The sequence below is a fragment of the Eurypyga helias genome, unplaced genomic scaffold (assembly GCF_000690775.1).
Source record: "Eurypyga helias isolate BGI_N326 unplaced genomic scaffold, ASM69077v1 scaffold16590, whole genome shotgun sequence".
In the NCBI taxonomy this organism is placed as follows: domain Eukaryota; kingdom Metazoa; phylum Chordata; class Aves; order Eurypygiformes; family Eurypygidae; genus Eurypyga; species Eurypyga helias.
Window position 1 is genome coordinate 32,512 of NW_010227832.1, and position 7,096 is coordinate 39,607.

Consider the following 7,096-nt stretch of genomic DNA (forward strand, 5'->3'; position numbering starts at 1 on the left):
AATTGGAAACCTTGAAAACTCAGATGCCAACACTACCTACCTTACTTTAGACTTCTGATCAACCTCTACTATCAACAGCAATGCAAACAAAACTCTACCTCTTGCATATTAAGTTCTTCAACTCTAAAAACGTGAAGGCAGCAAGACAGATGTTTGAAAGCTACAACCTCAAAAACCAGGTATACTTTTCAATTTCTTGTTTTACCACGAGGTCTTTGCTCTTGACCACTTTTTTGAGTGGAAACCTCTCTCGAGGGCACACTTGCCATGCAGCTGCAAGCGCCCTGGGGGACAGCTGGTGTCTCCCGCTCAGGTTGGTTCACGTGAGACTGGGCACCACCACCTCTACCACTTCCAAAGTTTCAGAAGTTCAAATATAAAAGGAAAAGGACCTAACCCAGGCCTAAACTTAATCTTGTCATTGAGCAACTGTGAAATAAACCCTATAAAAATAGCACAGGATGTGAATCTGCCTCCCAGGGACATCGCGGATCCGCAGGGCATGCAGGAGCCATCAGCACGCTCCAGAAAGCGAGCACAGCCCGCATATGCCACAAGCCTCCTCCAAGACCTGTACAAGTGTGTCACTCGGGTGTAAAACCATGTTTCCCAATTAGATCAGCTTGCTACTGAAAGACATTCCCCTTACAAGTTGTGCCTTGCCGGATTCTTCAATGTGCCCGTTTAAAGTGCCTTATCACATGAAGCTTACATGGCATTTCATGTTCTCCAAGCAAGTGACGTCACTTTATTAAAAGCACAGGCCAAGAGGAGAAGAGAAAGAAATAGCAGAAGGGTTACTTCTAACCAATCTGCTTAGAAGACTATCATAAATAAACGATCATAAAATCCAGACAGTACTGCTATAAACCCCAGGTTAAATAAAATAAGTGAGCAGACTATACCTTAGTTGGCTTTGACCACGCTCCAATCTTTAGTTTTGAAATGAAGCGTCTCTTCTCTTCCTAAACTGACAGCTGAAAAATAATTTGTACATTCGCCTTGTGTCAGGAAAACTGGCTTCAAGGACGGGATGCGTGGCTGGCCAAAGGCTGTCCTGTGCAAAGGCAAGGAGCGCTGCCGCAGCACTTCCAGCAATTCAACCCCAGGGGAGACCAGCATCCAGCTGGGTCACCGGGACACCCAGTCACGGCTTCCTTGTCGCTCACCAAACGGGGCATAACGGGGCAACTGGATTTAAAGTTGCTTTTTCCTCTCCATGTTCCCTTTGGACGATTGACACGTGTGTCTCCACGTGTTTCTGATTAAATGAATGTCTGGGATACCACGGCAGCAAGCATGGAAAGGAAAACCCTGGATAGCTGAGCCAGCCACAAACACTTTCCAACTCGAAAGGCTGACCCTCTCCAGTCCCCTTCCATGGAAATTGCTCCACAGGCTCTCACCAGGGTTCGGAGCAGGAGGAGGGAGGGCTTGCTAAGCTATGCATGGCAATCACACTGCTCAAAAGATGGAAGAAGACCTATTAAAAGTACACAGTGCATCCATTAATTGGCCAGATTATCTTTATGGAGCTGGCAGTTCACTCGGTCCTCTACCCTGTCCTTGAATTTCCAGAGAGCAAAGATTAATTCTGCACCAGGAGGTGAATAACACGGCCACCTGCTGATGTATCCCAAATCCGTAATTGTCAAATCTCCTGGAGATTAAAGAGGAAAAAAAAAAAAAAAACCAAACCCCAAACCAAAACAAGAGAGGGGGAAAGAGCAACCCTTTCCAACTTGGCTTTTTAAGAGCTGTACAGTCCTGTAACATCCACAGGAAAATACCCAGCCCCAGCAGGTCCCTGGCAAGACCAGCAGGCTCCAGGTCCAGTTGGGCAGGGGCCCAGGGGGCTCAGCAGCGCACACGTGCTGCTAGCAGAAAGGCACTTCCCGAAGGCTCTGCTGCAAATTCTCCAGGAAAACAAGCAGCAGCAAGATGACGAGGCTGCCCGAGTATCCCTGTTGGCAGTGGAGAGGTGATGGACACCCACGGTGAAAAGACACTGTTTCCAGAAGGTTTGGATGGAATGGGAGGAAAACCAGCAGTGCTTAGTGGCACTGCGATCCCCTTTGATCCTCAGGTGGAAGGATGCTATAGAATTCCCAACTACGGCTCACACAATGCAGGCTCCAAAGAGAGGAGAAGCAGATGATGGCCATGGAGTCACACCAAGAAGCCAGGTGAGACCTCACCCACGACTGAGCCCAAGAAGGGGAAACACACACTGAAGCAGGTACAGGAAGATGATCAGGCTTTCTCACAGGACCTGAGGACTCATCCAGCCAACCAGGAGATGGATGGCTATGGATATGAGTGTATGCTGTCAACAGTAAGGACAGGCATGCACTAGAGAGGGAGAACAAGAAGGTAGATATTGGCACGATATCAATGGATCGATACCCAATTGGTATATTTAGGTTGGAAACCAACAAACAACCTTCCAGAAGAAAAGAAAAGGCAACAAAAGTTCCAGCTGATTTTAAGACAGAGGTTAGTACACTTAGGAAAGGCCTTAACACGGTGCTCATCCTCGGGTACTTTCTTACCAGGCCTACATCTCTAGGTGAGCGCGTTGCCCTGCACACACTTGCATCATTACCAATCTTGTTAAAGGATGAAGTCATGATGGGGTAAGACAATAAACTTGAAATGCAGATTGAATTTTTATTAACCATAATTAAAATTATCATCAAGATGGGTAAAGGTAAGATCATCTTCTGAAATTTAATTTACAAGGCCATTTATTGAGGAAGTATTTTTAAATAACAGTTCATTTAGCATTTACTTAGCTCTTCATATCAGAGTGGCAGCAAACTTCATAAGCAAGGCAAATTCACAAGCAGCAGCTGTAAATCTCTGTCCTGCTCCCTCACAGTTTTGGGTTTTTTTTATTTAAAGAGCCTTTGCAGCTTTCCAGTCAACCACCACCTTTCCCAGTTTGGGGATGGCCAGTAAGACCTCTGTTCCCACTGCTCCTGTACATTACCTGGAAGGGCTCTAACCTGAGCATCCCCAGTACAGAAACCTCAATCCAGCTGATGGTGAACACAGAGAACCCTCCCAAAACCATCTAACTCCTTTATTCTGCAAGCCAAATCCTGTGTTCCTACTCCTCACCCCACGAACAATTTGACTGCTCTTCTTCAAGCTACATAAAATAAGCACACAACACCCCCAGGCTAAATGCTGCTGGAAACCCTTCTCCTTGCTGTGTGTGAACACAGAACCCAGGTGCAATGAAGTCCCGTATGCCCATCCCACCCCACAGCCTTGCAAAAGGGCCCCCCATCCCATGCACTGTGGCACTGGGAGCATTAGAAAAACACAAGGCCCGTGCTGCTCCTCTCTCCCCTCTCCGATGGGCACCAAACTGCCCTCGCACGTGTTCGTGAGTGACGTGCCTGCCTGTGCCCTGCCTGCACCTCCCTGCCCCCCGAGGCCAGACAAGCAATCCGTGTCCCGGGCAGCTGCCAGCACGGGTCCCAGCAGGCTGAGAGCTTTGGGCTTCGGGACGGCAGTGAATGGTGCTGGGCTTGCAGCCTTGCAGTGTTTACAGCGCTGACATGGCTTTGCAGAGGAGTGAGAATGAAATAGCGTTGGCTTACACAGACAGAAAGTATCTCTGCTAACCCCAGGCTCTTGGTCGGGGGCTGGAGGAGCAGCCCCACTCCCCCCATAGCTCCCCGGGACTGCAGGGCTTGGAGTGACTAGAGAGAATCACAGCTCCACCAAAAAATGTCCCTCAAAACGTTTAATGATATAATTGCTCTGATGCAAGGTAGCAGCAACTGCCCAAAATAATCTGCTTATAGGCACTGGAGAATAAGAGCAATCCTGCTCCAAGCTGCAGAGGTGCAAGCCAGGGCTTGGATGCCATTCCAGCACCACCTTTGGAGCCTCGCTGCCCCCATTTCTGCTCTCCAGATCCCCGGTGTGGCACTGTTCCTACCACCCTGCAGCGATTCAGTTCGGCTCAACACGGTAAAAAGCACATTGCAGCTGTGCAGCGACAGCCCTGAGCGTTGCACGGCTGCAGCTGTGCCACCCGCACACCGGTCCTGCAGCCCCCCGATTCGTTCTCCCTCAAAACTGCCCCAGATGACCCACTGCAGAGGAGGCTCCAGAGGTCATCCCACCGGCTGCGTCCCTGTGCGCTCCCCATGAGCAGGTATTTGGCAACCTGCCCATTAGCGATTTTTCACCACGGATGCAGCTCCGGGAGCAGGCAGGGTTGCCATGGCAGGGTCTCATCCGCAGGCAGCCCCCCACCGTGACGGGTGGGCTCTGTCCCAGGTTGGCTCTGCCCTGGGCTGCCGCCAGCCACCGATCAGCCCCCGCGCTCTGCAAGCCCCCGCTTCACCCCAAACCCGGTGCCGGTGCCCACGGATGGCAGGGGTTCTCTGTTTGTGGCTTTAGTGTGAACGGCAAGGGTGGATGAACGTGCAGCCGAGCGGCATCCCTGTTGCCTGCGGATGCGTACGGTGTGCTAACATACGGGAACCAAGCAGAGAGCCTGCAACTGCCAGCTGTCATTGGGGCAGGCCATGTGCTGGGGAGGGTCCTTTGGGAGCGGGTCACCTCCCCATCAAGTTCACCACCCCTAATGAATGCCCCATCTCCCACCGCCACAAAAACCCCAAAATATGTCAAAACAATGCCACCCAGCGTTATGTGCAGCCTGCTAACCCACACCTTAGATCTGAGATGTGCCAGGGGAATGTAACGAGTAGAACTCCAAGGAGCAGCGTTAACAGACAAACTGGGTCCTCGCTGTCCCCTGGGTCATGTCCCCAGTTTCTGCACCCTCTCAGTGCCCCCTTGCAGCACAGGCTCCCCCAGTCAGGGCTCCCTTGTCTTTGTTAGAGACAGGCACAATCCTCCCAAAAGTCCACAGCACACCCAAAAAGCAACACTTTATCCAACACAGGAATAAGCCTACTTCCTATTTTTACATTTTGTTTTAAATGTTCCATAGCAGTTGTCCCTATGACACCCATAAAAAAAAATTTATCCGATTTGTAATGCATGTCTCCATTGTGGTCTGCTGAAATATGCTCCATGCCTCCCTCTAATCTCAGGAAATCTTGCCCCTTCGGTAAGCTCATCTTCCAGGGCGAGTGGCTGCTATTGAATGGAGCAGCAGCACCAAAAGACCTGCACATCACGGCGGCAGAAATGATGACAATACTTCATGTCAGAAGCCTGACGCGTTTCCGAGAGATCTTAATCTCCACTGAAAGAGCTCCCTGTTTTTTATTTCCGTATCAGCCTCCTGAATGTCGATAAAAAGAATTACTTGGGCATTATCAGAAGCCGTTTTATTTCAACAAAGGGCCAATGAAAAATAAACAAGCCTTTATCTGCGAGGCAAGACTGATAGAGTTCGTGCAAGTCCTAATTCAATCAGATCCTGAAAGAGCAGCTATTTAACACAGCGACACCAGCACACCTCTCCTCCCCAGCCGGGAGCTTTCCCGTGAATATCGTCACCAGTCCCAGCATGGGGCACAGACTTAAACAAACTTCACACCCTTGCACTCTTTGATGCAAGGAAAGCAGATTTTTTTAACCTCTTTTTATTTTTCACTGGCCCATGAGAAAGGCCCCAAAATTGAGAGGATGGGTCTGGAAGGGAATTCAGATCCCGGGGTGGGGGGGAAGAGACAAGCAGCACAGTAGGGTGATGACCACCACCTGCCCTTGCATGGCTGGGCGACCCACTGGGGAAAGCCCAGGTACCCCTGACTCTGGCCACCTGAAGTGGTACAGCACGTACAGCATCCTCTGCCTTGTCAGGAAGAGGGGGATTTGATCAAAGAGCCTCTCTTAATCCAAGAGTTTTCTAACGAGCTTCTCTTCTTGGACATTTGGGCTGCTCTGGATGGGCAAATAACTGAAAAAGACATTATTTTAACCACTTGTATACGCCAAGAGCTCTTTGCATTGGAGCTGGAGGAAGGAGAAAACCAAATCCTCTTGCCTGGCCAGACTGTGTTAACCCCAGACCCAAGCAGTGTAAGGGCACTGGGCAGAGCCCAGCTCTGGGGAGGGCTACTCTCCTTTCTATGGCACACAACTGGTGGGGCTTTTTGCCCCCCAGGCACTCCAGCAGCACAAAGGGAAATGTTGTGGGTTGGTTTTCTATTTTACTTTCTTTTTTTTCTTTAAATGGGTTATAAACCAGCTAAAGCCAAATGGAATTTCACAGGATGAAAAGGCATTTCTCAGCTTGACAGCTTTCTCCTCACTGAGTCCCAGGCCAGCTGCAAAGAATATGTTGGGTTTTTTTTTTTTTAAGAGTTCCCACCAAAAATGCTCCTAACACCCAAGTAAGAAGGCTCCTGAGTCCAAGCCCTTAAGTCTTCCCAATAAATCAATGTACCACAAAATCTCGGGCAGCAAAGCAGCGCAGCAGCCTGTCAGCTCCATTTCTGTCACAGAAGGAACGTCCTCCAAAAACCCCTGGTTCCCACAGACCTCCCGATGCTCTGGCATGTGGGTACGGGGACAAATAGCTGAAGCCCCTGAACCTTTTGCTAAAATAAAGCCTAGATTATACAGAAAGTAAAGGAAAGGATGTCCTGCTCCTCTTCAGCATCTCCACGGTCTCCCAGCTGAACCATGGATATTGGTAACCTCTGAAAAATTAGGCTCTAGCAACCCTGTTCAGGCACCCATCTTTGGAAACTATCCGTGGATAACCCAGAACTGACTGGATTTAAAAGACTGTGAGGAAGTAAATGCTATTTAGACTACAGAACAGCATCCAGGTCGTTATATTTAAGACAAACCGAGCCTTCCTTTCAATGCTGCCCTAACGAACCAGGGCCTCAAGCTGCCGGTCAGACGCCCACGGGCACTGCGGGCTGTTGCTCCACAGATCCCGATCAGCACAGCCGAGCTCAGAACACGGCACCGTAACGGGGATTAATTTTTCATCCCACTTAGGGCAGCACCCGGAGCCCCGACCCACGCTGCCCGCTGCCCTGGCCCCCGCGAGCACTGGCTGCCAGCGAGGAGGTGGGCGCCGACATTCCAGCCATCTCCAGAGATAGACGGCGGATTTAAACTCTATCCTCCACGGCCTGGG

General features: G+C 50.1%; 1 protein-coding gene across 1 annotated transcript in view; it reads right to left on the reverse strand.

Annotated features, from left to right (window-relative positions):
- Window positions 1-7,096, reverse strand: part of LOC104514117 (TRAF2 and NCK-interacting protein kinase-like) — a gene marked incomplete at its 3' end in the record, with an annotated part of 40,818 nt that overhangs the window by 30,992 nt on the left and 2,730 nt on the right. The gene's annotated exons all lie outside the window — the stretch shown is intronic.